The sequence below is a fragment of the Stenella coeruleoalba genome (genome assembly GCF_951394435.1).
Source record: "Stenella coeruleoalba genome assembly, chromosome: 18".
NCBI classification, from domain to species: Eukaryota; Metazoa; Chordata; class Mammalia; order Artiodactyla; family Delphinidae; genus Stenella; species Stenella coeruleoalba.
Genome location: NC_137164.1, coordinates 72616698 through 72643727, shown reverse-complemented (window position 1 = coordinate 72643727; position 27030 = coordinate 72616698). Strand labels below are relative to the sequence as shown.

Genomic DNA, 27030 nt, shown 5'->3' with positions numbered 1-27030 from the left:
TGGAGGCCCAGTGGTTAAAACTCTGAGCTTGCAGTGCAAGGGGCACGGGTTCGATCCCCGGTCAGGGAACTAAGATCCTGCATGCTGTGGGTGCGGCCAGAAAAAAAAGAAGAAAAAAAAAAAAGGAAAATAAAAACAAGTTACATAACAATATTTATATATAATAGCAATTATGTTACTGAGTCCAAGCTCCTTATGCTGGCCGTGAGACAGGCCAATAAATCTGGCAATGAGGTTATGGGCCAGGGAATAATGACTTTATTGGGAGTCTGAGAAGACAGCTAACTAATGTCTTAGAGAACCATCTTCCCTAAGTCAGAATTCAGGCTTCTTTTCTCCCAGAATGTGGAGGCGAGTGGTTGATTGTTGCAAACTTCTTGGTGTCACAATCCTTTGTTCTTGAGCAGTCCATGTAGGACAGGTCACGATGTTCCTGTAAACCTCCAACAAGACAAATCTTGTTCTCTGCTCTGTAACTTTGTATCTCTATATGAATGGAAAAGTGTTATACCCTTAAAGGTCAGAGCCTTGAGAATTGGGCTATCCTGTATATTTCAGGCTCTAGGCAACATTCTTAACTGCAAGCAAAAGCAGTAGAATACAAAGGTTAAGCTAAAAGAAATAGATCCAATATGGAGTCCGATTTGATCTTCCCTTTACAATTACATAAGGAAAATATATATACATTTATATATGTATATGGATGTATATACGTAGATATACGCTATCCATACGTGTATATCTACGTATGTGAATGGATAATAGAGATAGGATGGGTACATTTAAATGCACAGGTTATGTCTGGAGAGAAAGTGGGCAGGAGAAATTCAGAGAGAGAAATCCTTGTGGGCAGGAATGCTTGAGGATTTTATGGAGGGGGTTGGATTTGCGATGAGCCTGTTAGGACAGGCACACTTGCAATAAAGAGGGAAGATTGGGAAGCACGTCCTGGTGGGATGCAGCCTGTGAATAAATGTGGTGTGAAGCATTGGCATGCAGTGCCCAGGATGCGTGCAGTGTCTGCTCTCTCACGACCCTGGAGAGAGGGGAGAGTCGCTTGGAAAGCTGGACCGGGGAGACCTTGGGGGGATGAGAATGCCACTTTGAGGCACTGAAAGCTTTTGAGACGGCGAATGAAATGAAAAATTAAGATTTCTTGCAGACCAGTCAGGCAGGGCTTAAGTGGAATGAATTGGAGCTGGGAGAGATGAGAGAGAGAGAGATGGCTTAGGAAAGGACTGTGCTAATCCAGGTGTGAAATGATGGGGCATTGGAGGAGGAAAATGCCACTGGAAATGGATGGAATGGACAAAGGTAGAAGACATTCTGAAGAAGTGATGGAACCTGGCGCCTGATCAGACACAGACACACGGAAGAAGAGGGAATCTAAGGTAATAGCTACAAAGTCTGAAGCCCAGGTGACTGAAATGATACTATTGACAGAAGTAGGAAAGGCGGAAACTGCACTGTATATAAAAAAACTTGATTATTATATTTTTTACTGGAAAAGATCTAAATGTTGGGAGTTGGTATGTGGCTTAAATTTTCAAGATTCTAGAGCTCTGGTTTTTGGAAGTGTGATATAAAAATGCTGTAATGTGGTATGTTGCTGCAAATTAGGTTTATTGATTTGGTATTGTCAAGAGATGTAACACCTCCAGAATAGGCAGACGAGTGAAAAAGATACCCCTGGCAGATGTGGGTTGAACTGTGTAATTTTCTAGCACTGAAACACTCAAAAAGCCAGCAGTGTTGATGCTGGTACAAATGATATTGAAAGCACCCTTTTCTTTTTCCAAGTCCGTGGGATAGGAAATCTATGTCCAGCTGGGCTCCCCACTCCTACCCCGTGTATTTATAATGCATGTGGCGGTTCTTAACGGCCTATGGGAGAGAGCAGATGACCCTCTTTTGTCAATAGGGGTTTCAATACAATAAGATCTTGGTTTATTTTTGGCTCGGGGAGAGGAGGGTAATAACTAGAGGCTGTGATTTGAGGGCTCAGGACAAAAGGGCAGAGTGAATCAGGGATGACCAAGAGGAACAATCCGGCTTCCTTACTGGCTTCCTGGAGTGCTCATGACTTTTATCGCTCACGGCCCAATACAGTCTTCAGACGAACACAGCTGTCCTTTCATGGCAGGAATTGTGTTCGAGGATCTGGTGGGAGTTCGTGATTTTTCAGGATATTTGTGTTATTTGTAACCTCTTATTTTTTCTATCAGTTACTTTGCTGGGATCGCGTTGTAAAATAGTTTTCACGGATTCAATTACTATAAACTATGAAAAAGATACAAATTTAACATGTTTTAACTACTAAGTTTAGCTGTAAAACATTTAAAAACCATCTGTTCTCACAGTTATAATCACAATAAGAACTACTATGTTTTTATGATAAAAGAACCCAGATATTTGTTACTTTTATCTTTGCCTGAACATAGTTACTGGCCCTTTAAGAATTACACTTTAAAATCATCTAGGTAAATCGATTTCCTCTCTTTTGGTATTGATGAAAGAGTATTTCTGGCATTGTGAGAAGTAGGAAGGGAATATGTCCATTTTTAAAGTGAAATCTGCCTGTTCTCTTGTTTGGTGTTATTTATCGGTTACCAAAAAGTGGGCGATTTTGTTATATTAACCAGTTCTTTCATTTACGATTTTCTGAAATTTTGCCTGAAACAAGTCACAATTGACAACCATAAGATCATATTACGGACATTGGATCATGTCCAGAGCTCTCTGTGGAGCTGGGACATCTCTCCTGGGTCTCTTTTGCTCTAAGCCCGAGGATGGGTGTGTCTCTGGCCTGTTCTAGAGAGGTCCACCGCCCTCAGCTATGTCCCTCCAAAGCCCGCTCTTGGCAAGGCTTTTGTCATCCTGGATTATCCTCTGATGAGCCAGCTCTTCCTTTGCACGTGTTTGTTTATTTCCTTATTTTGTATCTATTTCGAGTGTGATCTCAACTGGCGGCTTGGGGAACTAGCAAAGTTCTTCTCTTCTGCTGAAACTGATTCCCCGTGTGGAGACAGCTGAGTGGGTTGCCGGCCCTTCCCGCTGCGGGGGGAGCGTCTGCCACGTCGGCAGGAATGTGTACCCTGCGCAGCTGACGGAGTTGCCCCCTTTTCCGGAAATTGCCTTTTGTTGCTGGTTGGAGGGGCCCCGGGCACTTAGGCCTCGGGGTGACCCCTCAGCAGAGCACAGGGATTTGGCATAGCATGGAGGAGAGGCAGTCCTCACACGTGCCTCCTCTGGGGCCCCCGTGTCCTGGCTTTGTGGCGAAGACCTTAGGTTTCGGATGGCAGCCAGAAGATAGCCATGGGCCCTGATGATCTACCCCCTGGTTTTCTGCTGACCAGTCCATTTGCTGCTCTGGCCAGACATTCTCAGGATCACAGACACCGATGCCTCAGAATTCAGACAACCGGCTAACATGCTTAAAAACTTCTTAAATAAAAACATCTCAAATGTGACAAGCATCAACAGTTACAGAAGACAGAAAGTATTTTCTTCCCCCCATGTTTCAAGGTTGTCATCTACCATTTGCTCAACTCTGAAAGACAGATCACGCTTCCAAAACATTTCAATCTGTTACCATTGTCTATTTCTGGAAAAATATTTCATTTAAGAGGATTAATATACATTTGCTTTGATTACATAGAAAACCATTCAAAAGTATACAGGATTAATATCTAGACTCTCAATAGATATTCTTAAGGGATAATTCAAATGAATCCAATTAATCCAAGAGTCTAACCCCGAGTTACCACGGCTAATGGAATATGTGTTTGGTATTCATCGCAATTTATCAGTAGGCAGAACCACCATTAAATTCACTAATAGCTTTAGTGTTAAGCTACAGATTAAATGTGTTCAAACTCATTAGGTATACAACCTTTTCTTTTATTCATATTTCTTTCTTGTTGATTACAAATTTTTCATCCGAAGGATCAACATAAAAACATCACTAGTTTGCGATACCTTCCTTCCTTTAAATAAACGCTTTTCTAAATATTACCTCAAACAACTTCAGTTTTTTTGCTTTTAGTACTCTTTTCCAAATAAACGCAGGAAAGTCTCCTGCTTCCCTAAGTGCTCAGAAGGGACTATGTAATCCCTTAGAATGTTCTCTTTGGCCATCACCCGCCTAGCATCTTACTGTTAATCTTTCCTAAGAAAAACAAGTCTTTCCTCTTGAAAGCTTGGGACTTTAAAAATAACAACTACAAAGTGTTTTAATGTGGTCAGTGCTCCTCATAAATTATTTGTTTTCCTGAGTCCTCCTGTGTCTCTTCTGGAAGAGCAGGGAGAAGGGGGAAGTTTGTACTGCGATCCACCCATCCAGGACCCAATAGTTTGCACTAAATTAACACTTCCTGGGGAGATTTTACTAATCCTGTACAAGGTGATCCAGTTCCTATGACTGTTCTTAAAAAAAAGAAAAAAACAAGCCTCTCATGGGAAATATACCCCCACTGGGCTGAAGCAGGAAGAAAAAGCTAAACTCTGTTTAAAATCTGGACGCTTTGACCCATGAACTTTCATCCTTTTCCTGCAGACTCCTCTAAAGGTCATAACTACCAAGATGCAACTCCCACTGCCAGGCATGAACACAAGCAGATGGAGGCTGATTTTCAAGAAACTGGGCTATGATTACGCTTTGATTATTACCAAGAAACCAAGAGAAACTCTCATATGTGCATAAGGAGTTTTTGTATGATGGTGGTCAGTGATTCAACTATTCCCAACCAAATTACTTGGTTCTTTGAAATAGGAAGACTTCAGCAAGGGTTTTCTTGCAATGAGGATCCCATTGAAAATGAGAGAAGGGCTAATATACAAACACAGACAGATGTGTATACACCCACATATACACACGTACATGTACACACACCATGTAGCCACAGGTAAACTGAGTGTTGTTTTTTCACTTGCCAGCCTTCACTGTTTTGGACGCTAAGGAATTCTATACCAAGTGATGAAATTGTCTCCAACTGGTAAAAAGTCAGTTGGGTTTTTCAGAGCAGAGATGAAGATCATACTTGAGACAGTGTTTTAGGGCAAGAGGATGCATTCCCTTGGGAGCAAGTTTTTGTCTACTCAGTCTGTTGATGTTATCCATTGTCCAATGGTAATCTCAGTTTACAGGTGGATACATCTGCTCTGAAGACCTCTCACTGAGCCAAGGTCCAGTCTGGGGCTCCCCGGGAGAAGCTGGAAGCCTTTGCAGTACAGATAACATTCAAACCCTCTGAATCACAACAACTAAAATAATAAGCTAACAAACTCGGTTTGCTTATTTTATGCTCCACGTCCTGGAGACAATTGTACCCACATCAGGGGACAGATGCGCTCCTACCAAGATGGCAGAAACCACTGAAATGAGGGCTCACTGTTGCTCTTGGAAAACATAACTGAGTAAGGAAGACATTTTAAATGAGAAGGCAAATCTTGAAGCCGTAAAAAAAGTCGATCAATTGGTCTGAATGCAAAATTCAAATTCCAAGTCAAAATACAAAAGAACTGGAAACAAATATTGAGCCATCCTGGGGAACAATGACTCTTTATGGTATGCAAAGAGGTTTTAAGTGTCTGTAATAAAACTCTCCAACAGGAAAATGATATGAGCAGAGACTTCACAGAATAAGAAATAAGAATACCTAATATAAAACATGCTAAACCTCAGGAAATCCAAATCACTACAAAAGACATATTTAGAGTTGAAAAGGCAAATATTTTTTTTTTTATAACTTCTTCCTCACCTCTGTGACCCCTTCATTCTTCTCTTTTCCTCAACAATTCCCTATTTATTTATTTATCTATTTTTTGCGGTACGCGGGCCTATCACTGTTGTGGCCTCTCCCGTTGCGGGGCACAGGCTCCGGACACGCAGGCTCAGCGGCCATGGCTCACGGGCCCAGCCGCTCCACGGCATGTGGGATCTTCCCGGACCAGAGCACGAACTCGCGTCCCCTGCATCGGCAGGCAGACTCTCAACCACTGCGCCACCAGGGAAGCCCAAGGCAAATATTAATACATACATTTGATCATTCTCTACGGGGGGTTTGGGGAAACAGGCAGTCCGATATGTTATTAATGGTATGTAAACTAGTAGAAGACTTTTGAAGAGTAATTTGGCAATATTTATTATAATTTAAAATGTTCATAACTCTGAACTATTCCTGCTACTCCCATTCTAGGAATGATCCTAGAGCAGCGATCCCCAACCTTTTTGGCACCAGGGACCAGTTTCGTGGAAGACAATCTTTCCACGGACCCGGGTTGTGGGGGATGGTTTCAGGATGATTCAAGCGCATTACACTTATTGTGCACGTTATTTCTATTATTATTACATTGTAATATATAATGAAATAATTACACAACTCACCATAATGCTAACAGGAGGCGGAGCTCAGGTGGTAATGCGAGCGATGGGGAGCGCCTGTAAATACAGATGAAGCTTCCCTTGCTCACCACCGCTCACCTCTTGCTGTGCGTCCCGGTTCCTCTGAGAAATGGATAATAAAAATAGCTGAACATGATGAGAACACGGGGAAACTTTTGGCTACTCCCTTTTTTCTTTCCTCCCCATTTTGGAAGAATTGTCTAACGCTATTATTCTGACACAGGCAGAGTCACAGAACCTAAAAAGAAAATGTGGTCTAGGCTACCATGTAGTGCTTGGTAAAATACCAGTCCCCGATTGGTGATACTGCTCAGGCCCAGCCCCACCCGGAAGCCACTGGTCGTCTTAGCTGGTCTCAGGGGAACCTGCTGGAGTGAGTCCCAGATTCCGTTCTTTACTCAAGGAAATATATTATTACTTTGTATACAAGGCACTAAGCTCGCTAATAATAAGAGTCATTTAAATCTCTTCCTAGTAAAATATAAATGAATATCAATACTTAAAATGTTCCTCATTTCTGGGATTATGTGTACCAGGCTAAATCAAATGAGTTGATTAATTAGAAAAAATTTGAGACAAATATATTCGTTTTTATGGATGAAGATGCTGGGATTATTGAACTAATGGCTGAATGTATGTATGGGCTGGATAGAAGTAGCAGGATGGGTGAAAGAGCTGCCTCTGAAATGAATATTTTAAAATACTCAGATCTCATAATGGTATCTTTGCTCGGGTTTTGTGTTTCTTACTTTTCTCAGTATGCGCTATGGATCCGCTAAAGATGCATATATAATTGATGTTTTTTAAAAAAAATTTTATGTTAATATAGTAAAGTAGACCTTTCATTATTTTGGTCTTTGCATTTTAACATGTGTGTAACCATCACCCGAATCAGGAAACAGGACAATTCTACTGCTCTTCAAAGCTACTTATTTGTGGTTATACCCATCCTAACCCCTGGCGACCACTGACCAGTCAGGTGGCACTACTGTATTGTTTTATCTTTTTGAGAATGCCATCTAAGCACACTCATATGCTGTGTAAATCTTTGGAGACTGGCTTCTTTTACACAGATTAATGGCTCTGAGATTCATCCAAATTGTGTGTATCAATAGTTTCTTCCTTTTTATTGCCCAGTAATATTCCATCATATGGATGTACAAGAGTTTGTTACCTGTGGGAGAACATTGGATTGTGTCCAGTGTGTGGTGATTATGAATAGACCTATTTTAAACGTTTGTGTCCGTCTTTCATTGTAAAAATAAGTTTTCTTTTTTTCTAGGGTAAATACCCAAGAGCAGCGTTGCTGGATCATATGGTAAGTATGTGTTTAATTTTGTAAGAAATTGGATCTTTGGAAATAGTATTGATTTTTGAAATTTTGGTTTCCAACTGTTCCTTGTTTGTTAGTATATAGGAATATGACTGATTTTTGTGTGTCGGTCTCGTATCCTGCAGTCTTACAAAACTCACTTGTTAGTTCCAGGAGGTTTTTTTTAGATTCTTGAAAGTGGAGTGGTCACCATTAATCACGAAGATGGGAATCTCCCTGTAAGGATGAGGAAGGAAAGAGCCTGACTCACTATGAGCAGTTGGGCCAGCCTGGGTCTGCTGGCCGCTGGACCATGAGTCACGTGAGAAAATAGCCCCTATTTGCTCACACTCCTACCTTCAGATCCTGTTCTGTGAGGCGAAATGCAGCATCCTGGAGATACCATACACACCTGGATTTCTCTCGCTCTGAACATCTCTCAAAACAAGTGTCCTTCAGCAAAGATGAATTTAACTAGAGAGGAACTTAAGGGCCACCTTGATCCTCCTAATTTCTCTGATGAAGACACCAAAATTCAGTGACTTGTCTGATGTGAATAGTGGCATATGGATCCGGAACCCATATATGCTGCTGCTTCACCCAGCTACCTTTCCCCCATTGCGTAACTGGTTTGCATTATGATGTCAGTTATCTCCCAGAATCTCAGTATCTTTACCTATAAAATCTAGGGAAAAAAATCTACCCTAATTCCTCAGAGGGTTAACGTGAGTGTAACACTCCATGACACACACGAAAAGTTAGTCAACTCTTTAGGATAATACAAACGTAAGGGATTCTTTTCCTCCCTTTTATAAGCCTTTATTTTTAGTGGAAAATCAATAAATGTATTGTGACTTGAATTCACATTACTTACTCTGGCTGGACAAGAGTAAATTTAGTGAAATATGTTAGCTTTCGATTTAAAAATACTAATTGAAATTGTATCATGTGGCAAAGGGTGTAGAGGTCAACAAGACAGAAGAAGGCCCTGCCCTCATGGGCGTCACAGCCCAGAGGTAGAGGAGACGTGAGTCAATAAACTGAACAAACAATTCCTTAATTGTTAACTGTGGGAAATAATAAATGATATTTTATAATATTGTTTTCTTGATGACACTGGTGCAAAGCTGACTGACACACACAGGCCCACGGTCGCCCCAAAGGGCCCAGAGCTCCATGTTGATAACATCTTAAAAATACCAAAAACCCAGTGACGTGATTATAGGGAACCTGGGATATGCCATGAAAACTTAGAAATCACGCTTCCCTCCTTAGACAGGATGCACGTAATTCCCCGAGAAATTCCTCTGAAATTCACATTTTTGTTAACTTAGGTTTATTCTCCAAAAGTCAATTTGAAAAGAGATATAACTGGTCTGGCTTTTGTTTCACTCCGAGTTCTCCGTATTTTGTAAGTTTCTTTGTGATCTTTTGAGATGTGGGTCCCGTTTGAAAACTCTGATGTTTCTTCTGCTTGTTGAGAGTTAGTAGTTTTTTCCCTTCTGAAGGACTAGACTTCAAATGTACATGATCAGGGGTGATGGGATTAAAGAATTTAATGAATTACAGAAGTATTGTATTAAGGACTAGAGATTATTCTTATACACCATGAATTAATTTTTATGAATTAGGTCCAAAGAGCTTAAGTAAAACACAGCTAATATTTCATGAGTAATTTCAACCCCCTTTAATAGTACAGGTCTCTGGTGTGTAATATTTAGGTAATGATTTATCATAAAACAGACATCTTTTGAGGGCAATTACATGTTCTCAATACTTCTTTACGAGGGAGCTGGGAAGAGGATGTCATTACATTTGACAGTATATTTATCTCACCTAATATTCATGATATTCTGATGGAAGAGCGGTTATCTTACTCCATAGGAGGGTATTTCTGGAAGATCTGAATACTGATTCTGTGTCACTCGTCCTGTTCAGACATGAAAGGCAGTGCGACTCAGCCCCAAGGGTATTGGCTGTTTCCAGGCATGCAGAGCTGGCGGTTTTGTTTATGAAAATAACAGTACGTCTGCAGAGTGAATTCTCCTGGGGGTAGACGGCTGGCTGGGGAGAAGAGAGAACTAAAGATGATGTGCCGAAAAGGAAGGAAGCAGGGCTACCTGGGCTGTGTCTGGGAAGTGACACATGCATTTGAAGATAAAGGTGAGCATTTGGATTGTAAAGGAAGTTGGAATGGATGGGGAAGGCCCTCAACAGAGGCAGTGAGCTAAATACGGCCATGCTTATTTACTTATTTTTTCTTACTCTTGTTTTAGGACTAATTTTAACACGGAGGCTCTGATATTACCTTGCATTGTTGTAATGTTTTCTGGTTTTCATAACCATTTGGAAATATTTTATTTGAACCTCCCTGTATTCCAGTGGGAAAGGGAGGGGCTATTGTTCCTCATTTATAGGATTGAAAACTGAGACTCAGAGTGTAATCCAGTTAGTACATCATGAAGTTGGAGCCCAGAACCCCTAAACAGGCCTCCAGCATCCTGAATCTGCCATCAGATGACAGGACCGTGTCCGGCACGTCCTACAGACTTTCAGGGCTCACCTCACATCCTGGGCTTTGGGCTTTGTTACCCTCAGTGCAGCAAAGCCTGAGGATTCTGTACTCAGAGTTAACAGGGTCATCTCATGGCTCAGAAATTCTGGCTTTTGCTAATGAACCTATTAAGTCCAAGTGTGATAAAAATGGGAATGGAAGAAGAGAAGTGAGTGAATTCGGTTTTTGTTTTGTCTTTTGTTTTTTACAGTTCAGGAAGGAAGGCATATAGAATCTGGAAAGCTCAATACTTGATTTTCTAGTCTCCTTCATAGTTTGGGATAGCCTTAGGATATAGTTCTGGGCTAATAACATTCAAGAGTGTATCTCTGGGGAGAACCGTCCTTCCCTGATAATCGGTAGAAGCCCTATGAAGAGAAAGCCCTTCATCCCTCACCATTCATCTTATTACACATTTGGACTTGATTGCTGGAGGTGCAGCAGCCATCTTGTGATTCTGAAGCAAGAGTCATTAGGAAAAGTCAAGGAAGTTAGAGAGACACTAGCCCAAGTTGCTGAACCTAGACCAGTGGCCACCGACTTCCGCATGTCTGAATCTGTTCACGGAGGTTACTGTTAATCAGGTAATCTGTTCTTAGCTGATGCATGTGTATGAAGTTATTTCCTAAGCATCTATCTTTTTGATGATAAAGTGGTGTGCCAGATAAGAAGGAAGAAATATTAAATAAACGGCCCACATTTCAAAAAGGCACTTAGTAGGAGTACTTCCCTTAACTCTAAAAAATTGCCCAAAATTCAACTTTTTTTTTTTCTTTTCTGTTTGAGATTCAAACAGATTTAATCATTTAGTAGCTGGCTGTGACTATGTTGCTATCCATCGGTTGGTATTGTGCCTTTTCAGAGTTTGAACGGAAAAGCACATCTGCTCCTGAGATTAAAGATGGAGGCTTTCTGTCCTAGGGTCACCCAGATTAAATCATATATTTTCCATTCTTTATGTATATTAAAGATATCTATTACTTTATTCCGTAACCTGAGTTCACTGCAGGTCTCATGAGCCTGGGGATATTAATGAGATCCCATCAACAGGAAACGTTCAATTTCGTGAACTTGTGCACCTGGAGGTGATGGCAAAGTGCCTCAGACCCCTCTCTCCCAGAGTCCCCACTCCCCATTTCTGGGGGTTCCTGGGGGCGTTTCACAGGGGATCTAACGGTACTCTAACGGTTCACCTCCCCTGATTGTAGTAATGCAAACGCCTGTGATGTAATGAAGCTCTGTCTGCAGCTCCCTTGGGACCTTCAGGAGCCCTGAACTTGTGTGAACAGCAGGCATCCTCGGCTGTCTCCCAGGTGCCTGACCTGTGCTGTATCTCCCCAGGGCCTTGAGGCTGAATTCCAAGCCCAAGTGGTGAGATATCGTTTGTCACCTATATTCTAACACCAGGTCTAGACCCAAGTTGGCACCGGCGTGTCATTTAAAACAAGAAAGGTATGCAAATAATAAACAGTAAATGAGACTGAGCATGATTTTTTTTTTGAAGTATAATTAATTTACAGTGTTCTGTTAGTTTCAAGTGTTGAGCATGATTCTTGAAGCAGTGGTATAACATGACGACAATGAATACGGTGGGTCTGCCTGCGACCTCAGCTTCCCCCTCCCCCCTCAAGCACCCACCTCGGCTGTGGGAGCAGCAGGCAGGGCCTCTCGCAGGCTGGGCAGGTCCTGGGCAGCCTCGGTCCAGCAGGTGGACCATGGCCCTTGCACATGATGGGCGAAAGCCTCCTCCCGAGGGCAGGTTCAGCAAAGGAGACCCCAGGGAAGTCTGGTAAGAGCTCTGTAAGACTTTTTTCTGGCAGATAAAAAGTTTCCCCAGAAGAGGTGACACCTTCTCCTACAGCCCCCTGTTGGGTGTGGATGTTCCTCCCGGAATTGTGGAGCTGCCAGCCTGGGAGCTGATACATGGCTGATACAGCCTGGTGGCCGTATCTGACACACGGAACAAATCCATTTCTAAGACTCCCCCTCCCCATTTGACAAAATGTTTTCTGCCATAATCATTTAAGAATCATAGTAATCATTGTCTTGATCGGTTCTTTAGTTTTGAAACAAGCAGCTAACAATGTAAAAAAAGAAGCTTCCATTTTAAAAGGTAGTCAGTTTCCATGAAATTGTTCATGTATGAAATAAAGTTTGCGCTTACTGAATAAAAATATTACATCTTGGGTTTGTACTGTTTCACTGTTAGAGATTTTAATCTCTCAAGGTTTTCACATAGATTGACAGAAGTGAAGTATCTCAGATTCTGGTATGTATACAATCTCTGCACTTTCATGGATCATTTTCAAGCCCCTGTTTAAATTCTGGAATATTTAGCATCTCAGGGGCTGGGGATAACGGGGCTATGTCTGACGTGAGCTCAAACTATTCCAAATTTTTCGGAAGTTCCTCTTGAAACTTCTGTGCGGTACTGGTTCCTGGTGTATCAGGGACCAAGTATATCCCCAGGGGTTTTCTGATACTTTGTTTGTTAAGGGATAAGTAATAAATTGTGCTAATGTTTTTATGTGTTAAAGGCTTTTAATTTTTCTCTGAATTAATTCATCCCTCAATACATTTATCAATACCAACTATGTAGAAATTCCTATGGTAGAAAGGAAAACCCACACACAAAAATTGGCACATTATCTGTCCTTACTGAGCTAATAGTTCACTTGGGGAAAAAAGTTCATGCAACATACTTTTTGGGTTTTTTTTTCTTTTCTTTTCGGTGGGTGGGGAGATAAATTAGGAGGTTGGGATTAACATACACACACTACTATATATAAAACGGGTAAACAACAAGGACCTACTGTATAGCACAGGGAACTAATAACCTATAATGTAATAACCTATAAAGGAGAAGAATCTGAAAAAGAATATATATATATGTATAACGGAATTACTTTGCTGTACCCTTGAAACTAACACAATGTGGTAAATTAACTATACCTCGATTTCTAAACATTGTGCAAATTTGAGGCACGCATGGATTACTAAAATTCAACAGTTACTACAGCCCTGGCTTAGCGTTTGTGGCACAAAAGCTTTGGTCTGGGGGAAACGTTCTTTTCACGGACACTGTTTAGCTTTGCCAGCTCAGGGTGATAACAGAAAACTTTGAGTTGGGCTTTGGGTGGGTTTTATTATTGTTTTCATACTCACTACAGATCACGCACCCCCTACTCCCTGTGCAGGCGGTCGCCCCTCACCTCGCCCTTGACACGTCTCTGCTGCGGGGAGGCCTCCTGGCAGTCCTGGGCTTGCAGCCTGAGGTCAATGCTGAGTGCGCTGGGGAGAGAGAAGGGGCAAGGTTTCCGGAGGGTTTTGTCTGGGGCCTTGTCTGTGAGAAGACTGTTTTCCTTATTAGTTAACCAACGTTTAGTCAAGGTACTTGGGTTCTTATAGTGCAGGCATCGAACACAGGAGGCTGGGCACCTGGCCCTTCCTCTTGTCCCCCTGCTTAGCCCCCCCGTGCCTGCCGCGTGCAGCCCTGCTGCGTGCATGGGGAGGTCCTGCCCAGGGACCAGAGCCCCAGGCTCTCTTGCCTTGCGGCTTCCAGTCCAGCTGACCGATGGGAGGACCGTGTGATTTTAGAGGGTGGGAGGGGATGGGGGCAGCCATTGATTTACACCCTTTGCTTCCCAGTAGATGGCTCCCCAAGTTCTGGCTGAGCCGCATCTCTCCACGGGTGCAGCTCCGGCCCCCAGTGGCCCCCCCTTCCATGTAGCTCTGGCTCTGCTCTGCTCACACCAGGCCCCTGCCTTGTCCCGCCAGGCCTGCGGCGCTGACATCGGCCTTCTGTGGTCCCTGGGGCTTCAGCATCCCTGCGTGCTGCCCGGCCCCTGCCCGCATCCTCCACGTTGCCCTCCATTAAATGAGCTTCAGTCAGAGCTCTACCAGCTGTTACTGGAACCCTGCTTGACGCTACAGCTCTATTATTTCTTCCTTGTCTCAATGATCCCTTTATCCACATATCCTATCCCTAATTGCATTCAAAGACCCTAATTAGAAGCCTAATATTGTTTCCAGGTCTTTGTGGATTTTAATACGACGTCGAATTGCTTGAGAATCTCAGCTCTTCTCTGACTTTGCTCTAAATTCCTTCTGATGATTTATTACCTGATTCCGCTCTGCATCCTACCCTTGGGTAATCTTTCCTGAAAGGATCCTCTTCGGCAGGCTGCTTCTGAGGTAATTCTCCCTCAGAATTCAGGTCTGTTACCCAATCCAGGCAATTCCTTCTTGATCCTCCAAACCCTGAGGGCAGTTTTGTTCACCCTTTTCTTACGAAGGCCTCGGGCATGTGATGGACCTTTTCTCCCCTTAACTGCCTCCTTCCGACTGGAATTCCTCTGCCCACATCTGCAGCTCTCTGCTTGGCTCCAAGGCCTCTAAGACAAGCACACAGGCCTCTGCCCCTGCTGCTGAGAATGGAGGGGATGAACACAAGTGTTAGACCCAGAGGTAAACAGACAAGACACCTAGAAGGTGTTAGTCATCGTTTTTTGTCTTCTTACAAGTAAATACAGCTTTGTTTGTCACTGCTTTTCTTGACTCTCCTTATAGACCTTCTCATGGGGATGAGAGTCTTACCTGGGAAGGAGCCTGGGTGCTGAGTCCACCTGTGGATGCCGTGGAGGGTGGGGTGCTGAACGGCCACAGGTGGGGAGAGTCTCAGCCTTTGAAAACATCTCCTTTGTCTCACTGTCAGCCATACCCTTGGCCTCACAACCCTGTGGATGTGAAAAGGACTTCTCTTTTTGGTCTCCAAGTTTTCTCTTCTGGGGTTTAGTCTATCTTGGATGGATATGGAATGATATCTAGGACTATCAGCCTTTTGAAAGCTGTATTGGTTTGCTAGGGCTGCCATAACAAAATACCAAAGACTGGGGGGCTTCAACAATAGAAACTTCTTTTCTCACAGTTCTGGAGGCTGGAAGTCCGAGGTCCAGGTGCCAGCCTGGTGAAGTTCATGGTGAGAGTGCTCTTCCTGGTTTACACAAGGTTGTCCCCTTGCTGTGTCTTCACGTGGCAGGGAGAGTGACCATTTTTCATGTCTCTCCTTCTTAGGGCACTAATCTCATTCATGAGGGCTCCACCCTTATGACCTAATCACATCCCAAAGGCTCCGCCTTCAAATACCATCCTACTGGAGACTAGGGCTTCAACATACGAATTATGAGGGGACACAGCCATTCAGTCCATAGCACAGAGGCGGAACAGCTAAGATCAAGGTGCTGGCGGAGTTTTTTTTTTCTGAGATCTCTCACCTCGACTTGCAGATGGCTGCCCTCTTGCTGTGTCCTTACAGAGCCTTTTCTCTATGTGAATGTACATGTGTTTATCTCTTGGTGTTATGTGGGATATGGGCTTGGGCCATCACTTTGCTACCAGAAGACTGGATGGTCTGAGGGTCTGAGTGGGCAGGACACCCAGGTGTATCAGTGAGAAAACTGACATAGGTTCTACCAAGGTATACGTTGTCTTTCCTTCCAGCAAAATCTTTTTGCTGAGATGGATAAATATCTATTACTACCTGCCCTCTCTTCACAGAGTGTTCCCCTGCCACTTGCTAATCTTAAGTAACGTGGAAATCCTTCTCTTTTTCAAGTCTCTAGGTCCCCAGCTCCCAGACTTTTTCTAGGTCAGCGTCTACTGCCTTGAGCTGCTCCAGTGCTGTCCTTACATGTCCTGCTGGGTGGTAGCTACCAGCTACAATTTCAGTCCTTGGTGTATTTTGTTTTAAAGAGGCAATTGACCTTAGTAGCAGAGTGAGCAGTTTCAACAGCAAATTAAAGGGAAATTCTATTAATTTCTTTACGATAAGGCAGATAAGATGGTCTATATGAATGGTTCAAAAAAAGCATCTTGGCAGTAGAGTCTTTTTTTTTTGCGAAAGAAATTTTACTTGGAACTTCAGCATGGAAAACAGAAAGTAGGAGGGGTCCCGAACACCCTTCCAGTTTCCTTTCCAGCTCAGGGAGGGTGGTGGGGGGAGGACTGGCACACACAAAGAGGCTGACCCAGGCCCCACGTGAAAGCCACTGGAAGTCCCTGCTGCAAGCTGGTTTTTAATGTACTGACGGTAGATTGGCCAGTGCGGACACACTGATTAAGGGTAACGAGAGGTCAGTCTTAGAGAGATGGATAATAATCCGTCACTGAATAGGATGATGGGGTTAAGAGCATTCTTGGTAAGGTTGTGTCTACAAAGTAATAAGCTGTCAAAGTGGAACAGTAAACAGATTTAGTACGGCAAGTGGCAGCCGTCTCACTGAGCTGGGCTTATATTGGTAAAGGAAAGAGGGGTACTGAAACTCTTTTTTCCTTTAGGTGATAAAAATAGAGACCTTTGGGGGTCCAAATTATAATAATAATTTCCCCATGCTAATAATTAAATACGTTATTGGGGAAGGAGAAGAATTAGTGGTGACTCTCATCGCCAATCTGAACAATAGATATTAAAAATGCTAAGTCGTTGAAGGCCTATTTGTGGGGTGACGCTTTCAATGACATTTTACGTTTAGTGTATATTTTTAGGACGGTTTATTTAAAAATGAACAGGCTTATTTTTAGCACAGTTTTAGGTTTAGAGAAAAATTGGAAGGGAAGTACAGAGTTCCCGGATACCTTCCTCACTCTCCTCCCTCACCCAGTTTCCCTTATTATTAACGTCTCGCACTAGTGGGGTATATATATTACAATTGATGAGCCAATATTAATACATTATTATTAACTAAAATACATGCAGTTATCCCTTGGAATCTGTGAGGGATTGGTTCCGCGACCCCCAACGATACCAAAATCCAAGATGCTCAAATCCCTTATATAAAGCAGTATATTGTTTGCACATAACCTAGTCACATCCTTTCATATACTTTAAGTCATCTCTAGATTACTTATAATACCTAATACAATGTAAATGCTACGTAACTAGTTGCCCAGGTGTGCAGCCAATTCAAGTTTTGCTCTTTGGAACTTTTGGGGATTTTTTAAAAAATTCTTTTTGATCTGAGGTTTTTTGCATCCGTGAATGAAGAACCCGCAGATACAGAAGGCTGAGTGTAGTTTCCACAGGGTTCAGTCTTTTGTGTTGGACATTCTATGAGTTTTGACAAACGTACAGCAACATATATCCATCATTTCAGCCTCACCCGGAATAGTTTCACTGCCCCCCAAAACCCTGTACCTCATCTCTTCATCCTTCACCCCATCCCCGGAACCCTGGGAAACATTAATCTTTTTTACTGTCTCCAAAGTTTTGCCATTCCCAGAAGGTCATATAGTTAGAATCATATATACAGTGTGGAGCCTTTTCAGGTTGCCTTCTTTCCTGCAGTAATATGCATTTAAGGTTCCTCCTAGTCTTTTTGCAGCTTGATAGCTCATTTCCTTTCATTGCTAAATAATATTCCACTGTCCAGATGTACCACAGGTTGTGTATCCATTCACCAGTTGAAGTCCATCCTGGTTGCTTCCACGTTTTGGCAATTAGGAATAAAGCTACTATTCATGTTTATGTCTTTGTATGGACATAAGTTTCCAAGTCATTTGGGAAATAACAAGGAGCACAAATGCTGGATTTTATAGTATTGAGTGCGTTTAATTTTGTAAGAAATCACCAGTCTTCCGAAGTGGTTATTAAGTTTTTGGACTTTGTTTTCATACTTACAGCCCTGGTTTCAATCTTTTTGTTAGTCGGGTGCTCACAACATTTATGAGTCTTCTATTAATTCTCTTGCCTATATTTTGCTTTTTAAAAAAGAGACATCTTAGAGCATATATATATTGTTCCAAATACAAGAATTAAAGTTTTTTTGCATATATTAATTTCTTAGAGGTATCAATAAATTTAAAGTTAATTTAAAATTTTTATTTTTAATACAATATTACAAAAGCGCTCTCCAGTTTCCTTGTAAATACTTCTTCTTTGTATTTTTCCCTTTTGCTTTCCATACTTAGCTTAGGAAAGCCCAGGATAGCACATTTTTCTAGTTGTTTTATTTAATACCAAACGAAGCCACCGAGTTACAGTTTGGTGGCTGAAACTGAGTCTAGACTTCAGGACTCCAGCTTCATATTTTAGCACGTTATCAATTAAATTCGCTGGCTTTCCAAAAAGGAAGATATGAAAGGTATGTACATATTTCGTTGCAGTGCCTGATTCCGGATCAGAGTGAAGTTCCATTCCAGCCTGATAAAGTCTTATCAAGCGGGGAAAACCAGAACAACCAGGAAATTTGAATGCTGAGATTAGCTGCACATCTGAGGCCATTTCTGACGATTAACTGAAGCTTTGAAAACTGTTTTCAAGATCGGGGATCACCTCTCCTCGATCAGTGAAAGTGATTTTTGCTCTGCTGTCAGGAGGTGCGTGCAGGCACTGAGGGGACCAGCAGACACCAGTCCCCAGGAATTGATGGACGGTGATCCTTCCAGGGCAAAGGGAAATCTCTTTCGATTCCTGGTGAAACTTAACGTTTGGAGGGCTTCAGGGATTTAAAGGTTGCTCTTTGCTGGAAACAATTCACATACCTCAGGGAAAAAAATTTTTTTCATGGAAACTTTGGACCTGATGGTGATAACATACCGAAAAAAAAAAAAAACAAAACCAAAAGCCAACTATTTGTTCAATCCGGGAAAAATAATTTTAAAAATATCAATTTTATAATAGCAGATCTCAATGAGCTAATTTAGTGAAAGGCCAGAAAATATGCAACAATAGGGTCAAAGGATTGCGACTTTTCAAGTGTTTCTGAGTCCAGAAGTTGAAGAGGTACAACCCCGAGCTCCATGGTGAGCTAGCAAAAGCAGTCATAATGACTTTAACATCTGGAAAATGGAGCTGGATGAAGTCCTCTGTTTTTAATCTTTTAACGATTTGGATATTACCTGTATTTCATATTCCTTGGAATGTACGTGGAGGAGAAGGTGGCGGTGAGGTTCTTAGGTGAGATGCTCTGAGCGAAAGCTCGGGTCCAGGGGGAGAGGGTTCACCTATTTATTTGCTGTCACTGAGCCAATTGGCCAGTGTCTCGGACCAGAGGCTGTGACCAAAACGGCTTCATGGACATCCTCTGAATTCCGTGTAAGACCCCACAATTGTTTTCTAAAAAGTGTATTTTGAAGCATGTCGCGGGAAGGGATTGCATAATTGTTTCCCCAGAAGGCTAAGGAGGAAGTCCCCTAGAGTCCCTGGCACAGAGGCAGCTTTTTGGTGTCTCTTCTGTTTCAGGGAAGGCAAATGCCTGCGCTCTGATCAAGTGTACACGGTAAATTTCTTTCCGGAGAAGCCCCTTTTGTGTACTTTTCAGGCAGCCTGTGGGTGGAGAGTGGAGGGGACCCCCAGCATCATTTGTTCCAAGTGGCATCTCCAGCCGGAGCTCTGGGCTGACACACACCTCACACAAAAGGAAAGCGATGCAGGTCCCATCTCCTTTGATACAGATTTTGCCATCATTGCTCCAGGTATCACGCCAGAGCTTATTTCCATATGTGTAGTGCAACCGTCTGCAGTCTCCTGCCTGTTGAACTGTCACCTAAGGTATTTTTAGAAATACATAATCTAAAGAAGACAGAAGATGAGGCAGGAAATCTTACAATGGCAACATCTGAACATCCCCTGCCACTAGAAGAATGTTAATTAAAAGATAACCTCATTCTGCTTATTTTAATTGCCAAGCAACACTTGATTTTTTTTTTTTACCTGACACAAAATTTACTTTAAACACACGGCTTGGGTGTATAAGCTGTTTTCTCTTCCGCTAGGTGTGTGTCTGATGAAGACTTCAGCCTACTTTGCGTGTGGACGGTTTAAGGGAGGTCCCCGCCCCCGCACCGTGAGATGTCGTGTCGGTTTCTCTCTGGACTCCTAGATGCCTCCGGGAGACGGAACATGTGGTTGTCAGAAAAACACAAGAACATATCATGAGATCTTTCATCAGTAGCCATAGCTGGTATGTACCAAAGGTTTAGGGCTTAATCAGAAAGCTCTTATCACAGGGGCTTCTGTGGCCGATGGATTGGAAACCCAACACAGGCAGTCCTGAGGCTGGCTGTGCAGGATGACAAAGGGAAGACAAAAGGAGACCAGTTCTGCCTTAGGTTTCTGTGCGGGCTGAATTTTTTATTTTTTTATTTTTGAATCATGTGACTCCAGCAGTAGGAGGGGAATTAAAAAGCCCTGCAGCTGGGAGCCCCTCCTTGATCCTCTGGTCTCCTTGCGTCTTGAGTCATTTCACGGCCAGGTGCTGACTCAGGCTGAGGGCTATGGGAACCTGATTTAATGTGTCTGGCACAGGCTTTCCCAGGTAGAGCCGGCATCCCCGGGGGGCGGGGGGGGGGAGGGCACTCCAGTTCCTTTCCTAAGTCACATCCCCCCGCCTGGCCGGGAATCTCACAGAGCATCTCTCGGCGCGGAGATAAAGCCGGGCCGTGTACCTTGGCAGCCTGGACCGGGGCTGCGGGGAAAAACGAGCGCGCGGCGGCCACGGCTGTTTTGACAGAGTGGTGTGTGTTTTTTCTGCCCGAGTCTCTGGCAGCGCAGGTGAAACAATGTGCTGCTGGTATCTTGGCTGGCCACTCGTTCTCAGGCTCGGCAGGGAGTGCCGGGCCAGCCCTGCAAATGTTCCCAGCAAAGCTGTGAAAACAAACGGGCCGATTAGTTGGACAGGCTCCCCAGCTCCGGAGTGTTAACTGCCCTGGCTGCCCCGGCTTCCCAGCCCCTTTCCATTCTTTTATTCGGCCGGCCGTGTATTTATCAATTAACACCGCGGGGACCACGGTCCTCTCCTTCTCCTCCTGGCATCCTGCTGTATCCAGCAGCATCTCTCACCTCTGGCCCCGAAATGAATGCTGATTCTGAGATTTTTATCTCCAAACATAATATATAATTCATCATTAGCTTTTTTTTTAAATAAGGGCAACTTTCATTATTATTATTATTTTTCAAAGCAATCCATGTTCACCCTAGAGATATGAGCGAATGCAGATACACAACGGGAGTGACCTTTGAAGTATACATATTTGGTGCCTGACTTAAGCGTTATTCCATATGCCAGGAAGAGTTGTGTATGTTCCGTGTTACACTATTTAAACGAAAATTCTAAAAATTCTTCTGACTTATCCCGTAGCAGATAAGGACCATCAGTTTCTTCCTCTTTTTTTTTTTTTTTTCACAGTACAGTTGAGTATGTGAGTATATGTCAGTTTTGGAAAGGGCTCTTCAAATTCACTTGACGTTTTTTTTTTTGCCTTCCTCTGGTTTGATGTGAGCCAACCTGGAATAAAGGGAACTTGGGCGTCCCTTTTGAGGTGAAATCAGAGTGAATTAAAAAGAACGATTCCACCCTTCTTTAATCAAAGGCTCCAGAGATCATGTTTCTTTTAAAAAGGAAACATCAAGGAATAAGCTTGGAAAATTACTTTCATATTTTCTCGAGCATTTCAGAGCTACGGCACATTGTAAGAGTTGTCATTTGTTCCTAAACATGACTCTATTATCAGCCTTTTGTCTGCTTCTGTCCTTTAGTGTATCAGAAGGTACTGAGCTTGCCCTTGCTTTGTCGTGAACAATTGCAAGTTGTCAAATGACTCATGCTCTTGGAATCTCACCGAGGCATTTATCCTGCCTCTGTTGCTGTGAGCCCTGTGTTCTCTTTTGTGGCATGTCACAATATAGGTAATATATCTAAAGTATGGCCCTGACCAAAAGGGACTTAGTTATAGCATCACAATTTTGCTTGAAATAATAATCATAAAATGATTAAATCTAGAATTAACAGGTCTGCCATATACATTCAGATAGGTTGTACACTGCACAATACCAAGAGCTTGGTTCTTTTCAACTGTGAGAACAAGCTTAAAAACAACGGTATCTGTTTGTGTGTGTGTTTGTAATTAGTCATATGGACTAATTAACTTGAAACAGCGTTAAGACAGTAAAAGAAAAAGACATTCACATAGGGAGTGCTGTTATTCAAACATTTCACAGTGACTAGGGGGAAATACTAGTCCTTTATGGAACTTAAAAATAAGAACAACTTATTTGTGAACTCACTTAATTGACATTAACAGTATTCCATGCTGAAATTCTTGTTTGCATTATTTAAAAATGGATAATCCAGGGCTTCCCTGGTGTCTCAGTGGTTGAGAGTCCACCTGCCGGTGCAGGGGACACGGGCTCCTGCCCCGGTCTGGGAAGATCCCACATGCCGCGGAGCGGCTGGGCCCGTGAGCCATGGCCGCTGAGCCTGCGCGTCCGGAGTCTGTGCTCCGCAGCGGGAGAGGCCACAGCAGTGAGAGGCCCGCGTACTGCAAAAAAAAAAAAAAAAAAGGATAATCCATATTTTAAAAGAAAGGCATCATCAGTTGTTAAAATTTTTAGATTGATAAACAGCTTTTAAAAATAAATATTTCCTGTCAGTTCCAGGAACTCAAATGGCTGAACGCTTCGTACAAGCCAGGTCTGGTACTTTAATTTGTTAAATAATAGAGAAAGGAAGAGAAGATATGTTTTTGTCAGAAACTAAATGCATGTTTGTTGCTTAACCTGAGACCTTTAAAAATTAGTAGAGGCCAGAATCAATTGGAAGTGGCAGATTCTTCCCTCTCTCTCTGTCTTTTTTTTTTTTTACTTGTTTGTGTCCATTTTAAATAGAAAATAATACAATGACATTATTAATTTTACCAGGCAAGCTCCGTTAGTGGTGCAACATTGGCATTGTGGGAAATGGGACTTTTTTTTCCCTGGAGAGGGTAAGAATTCTTACAGTTCAAAAGCTACATTGCTCTTATGACCCTTTTCTAACCATAGATTGTTTAAAAAATTCCTAAATAATCAATTTTGTGAAGAATACTTGAGATTAAGACTAAAAGTTTCTCATGTCCTAGAAAACTAGAAAGACTGAAATTAAACTAAAATATCCTTTTACTTTTTATTTTACATTACTCTGTTTATTGGCCAAAGTTTTAGTAGAAGCATTTAAAATATAAAGTTAATATTCTCAATTTCTTAATATTTCTTCAGACATCATGCAAATGACTACAGATGACCTTTTAATATCATTGCGCTTTATTGAAAGATATTTGATACTAGGCTTGCTAAGATGAGGATAAAAAGCTTTAAAAAATATGTAAGTTAAAAAGAATTTTAGACAAAATTTGAGTTAAATGCTCCCATCAAGACTGTTTCAATGAAACCAACCTATGTATTACTTTTATGAAACTGTTATTTTTTCCAGTTTTGATTTCTCCCCAGCTCATCCCTTTACTATTTCTTCAATCTAGACCCAAAGTTGTATTAAAACAAAGAAGTAAAATCCTCTTTATTTCATTCTTTTCACATCATGGGTTCTGCTTGTTCACTAAGTCATCATATGTCGCTGGCACTAAGTTAATATATAAATGAAAGGCAGTGAGTAACAGTAGAATACACACATCATGCATGTTAACAAAGTCACTTTAACAAATAGTGTTTAAGTGTAGCTTATAATTGTGATTGTCATTAAAAGCATCAATACTTATGCACCTGGTATATGCATAGGACACCTATTGAGTCTGTTCCAAGAGGTGGTAGGGAATGGTATGCCGTTTGTTAAAACAAATCCGCACATTGCATGCCTCAGCATAATTTCCTTTTACAAGGCAAAGGCTGTATGTGAGGTTTAAATACCTTCCAACCAGAGGCACAAGGCACCAACTTCTAAAATCTAGGTATGGACTTTCCTAAGCTAATCATTAGATTATGCTTTCAAATGGATGCAGAATTTGAATCTGAACATTTTTGATACCAGTCTTTTTTTTAATTACTTTTATTATTATTCCTTAAAGCTAGAGTTTAGGTAAAACAGAAAACCTTTTTGTAATCTTTTTAATCAAATGCAAGACCTTTATAAAGAAGGGTCAGCAATTAGGATTCCTGGATAACTTAACATTTGTGTTGGACTGCTTCTTGGTTGCCATTCCTGGTACGTAGCTCCGGCTTGGTTTTTATATGTGAAGGCAAAGCTTTCCTGGATCTAAGTGACTTTGAAGCAGATATCATACATATTTCTCTAGAATGCTCATCATTACCTATTTGTCTTGGCAAAAGTAACACAGATTTTGAATGTATTACATTCTCAAAGACTATTTTGTAGGGTAAAGCATAATTCATTATTTTAAAATATACTGATTGTATATTTACTAATTTTACAAGGTAACTTCTTACATTGGGGCTAAGACAAAGTCTCTGGTTATCGATCCGGTTTATTTTATATAAGAGCGCTGCATTCTGCTGCATTTTACCTGCTTCAGAAGCTGTACCTGAGGGTCCGCTGAAGGCACAACTCATTGCCTGCTTTCATATGGTGTAAATAAGGTTTAGAGCCTGTTCAAAGTAATGGTTTTACTAACAGTAATGACATGTTACTGATGTTGGAACAGTTCAGACCTTGTCAGTGACTAAACTTTTTGTGCTGTAAGTTGATTTTCCCCATGAATTAAATTAAAATAGCAACTGGGTGGTGAAAATGATTAGATTGGTCCACTAAGAGAATTTCATGTAAAATGCTTCCTTCTTCTAGTTGGTGGTAAAGTATTAGGTAAATTATACAGGAATTTTTGTTGGTTTGGTTTATTTATTTGATTTTACTTTCTATAAAAATGGAGTCTGTAAATGGGAGAGCAAAGCTTTTCTCAGATTTGTGGTAGTAGTCATGGCAGGTTTTAAAATATATTTGTTGCAAATGTAGACTTTGTAAATGTCTCTCAAGTCATGGTAAATTCAGATGTTTTACAATCAAGTTTTTATTTTTTATTTTATTTTTTTGCGGTATGCGGGCTACTCACTGTTGTGGCCTCTCCCGTTGCGGAGCACAGGCTCCGGACGCACAGGCTCAGGGCCATGGCTCACGGGCCCAGCCGCTCCGCGTCAGGCGGGATCTTCCCGGACCGGGGCACGAACCCGTGTTCGGCAGGTGGACTCTCAACCACTGCGCCACCAGGGAAGCCCTCAAGTTTATTTTTAATGTTTGATATTCTTTAGTTTATTTTTAAACTTTAATGTGCATATTTCTGCCGGGGACAAATGTATACTCATAGTGTCACTTCTGAGTTATATGGTAATATTTTATAGGCTCAAAAAAGAAATGTCCAGGGGGAATATACTATAAACTTCTGAAAAAAGATCGTTTAGAAATTATCTTTTCTCAAAAAGTAAGATTCCAGATTTCAGGAAACAGCGAGCAACAGCAGCTGCAGAAAACATTCGAGTTGAAATTTTGATCATTTTCCATGAAAACGAACTTAAAAGTAACGTGGAGGTCGTGACCAGATTCATTGGGCTATATTTGGAAAATTGCTTTTCCTGCTGACAGGGCAGTAGCTCTTCATCAGGTGGGTTAATCTGCCCTCTTGTCTTTTCCCTTATAATATTTAGAAGATATTTTCCCTCCTTCTAAAATCGGCACAGCTTCAGAGAAGAAAATGCAGGCCTAAGACATGTAATTTTCTTTTTAATTTAATTTGTTTAAATTTGCATGTTTCTTAACAAACCTCCCAGCGCCTGTCAAGCGTCATCTCCTGAAGGCAGGGCTGGAATAGTGGCCGGGCAAGGACCAAATCGCCTGTGACATCCCCTGGATCTATTAGGACAGCTACTAGCCTTTTGAAAAATAAAAGCAGCCCTATTTTCAGTTATGAAAACCCTTGCTGGTTCCTTGTCTCTGGATGCCAAATATTTAATAGGATTTCTCCATTTACAAATCAAAAGCAGCATTTCAACCTGAGAAATCCTATAAACTTACAGCCGACTGCACGTCTTCTATGAGTCTGTTTTTCTTTATCCAGTGTTAAATTTTTATGGTCTTGGGTGATAACTTTAAAGGCCTATCATGAAACTGAATTTTTTGTCTTTCTGATTTGCTTCTCTTAAGAGGAAGTGCAATGTCTTTCCTTTTTCATGTAAAAGACCAAAAAAGAGCTCCTGTGGGTCCCAGAGGTGAAGTGGGCCTGCATCTCTGGCTAGATCTGAGTGCTGACTCAGATTGGGAACCCCCGTGGGCTCAGTTTTATGGTGCCTGGAAATTCAAAAATGACAGTTTGATGTTTAGATTTTGTGACCGAAAGGGAATTGACGCTAACACTGATGATTCAGGAACAGCTACCGTGTTTCCACTTCCTGGGTTTGGATTTTTAGATACCTGGATACTGAGTGTCTACTGGGCAGAGTTCTGGAGGGAAGCGAGGATGTGACTGCTGCTACCCCAGAAGCTTTTCTTATCTTTATTTCATGTCAGGAGAGCAGTATCTGGCTTACACAGCCAGGATCTGGGGGCCGTGGGTTTTACTTGCCGGGCTCTATCTTTATGTCTTGTACCTAGATATCAGTTGCCTTTAAACTGGGAAAAAAGGCTGCAATCTCCTTTGATAAGGGGATTTTGGACCTCAAGCTTTAGTATATAGGCGCTAGATAGACATCTGTTCCTGGGAGCTGCCTTGGGGGATAGATGATGGGGAAAATCTACACTGAAAGCAAAAGGCTATGTTTAAAGTCAATAGGATAAGTGGAATTTAATCAGGAAAGTCAACATCTAAATCAATTTAGTCTTACTACTATTTTTATTTGCCAGTGTACGGAACAGACCCCAGCTTCATGTCTCATCTCTTAGAGATCAAAGTGGACTCCGATACCGATTTATGGTGGAAGCAGATTTATATTCCCAACTGCTCTATATTCCTTCGTGTTCCTCATAATTTCCCAACCTTCAAAGCCCTTGT

The 27030-nt window shown here is 41.9% G+C and overlaps 1 long non-coding RNA gene across 1 annotated transcript; it reads left to right on the top strand.

The window, feature by feature from the left end:
• Positions 1-1271: 1271 nt before the first annotated feature.
• LOC307176492 lies at positions 1272-21111 on the top strand. Its single transcript, XR_013824793.1, has 5 exons — positions 1272-1391; positions 7686-7721; positions 9654-9878; positions 18430-19222; positions 20041-21111. It is a non-coding gene; the product is annotated as an uncharacterized lncRNA (long non-coding RNA).
• Positions 21112-27030: the final 5919 nt, after the last annotated feature.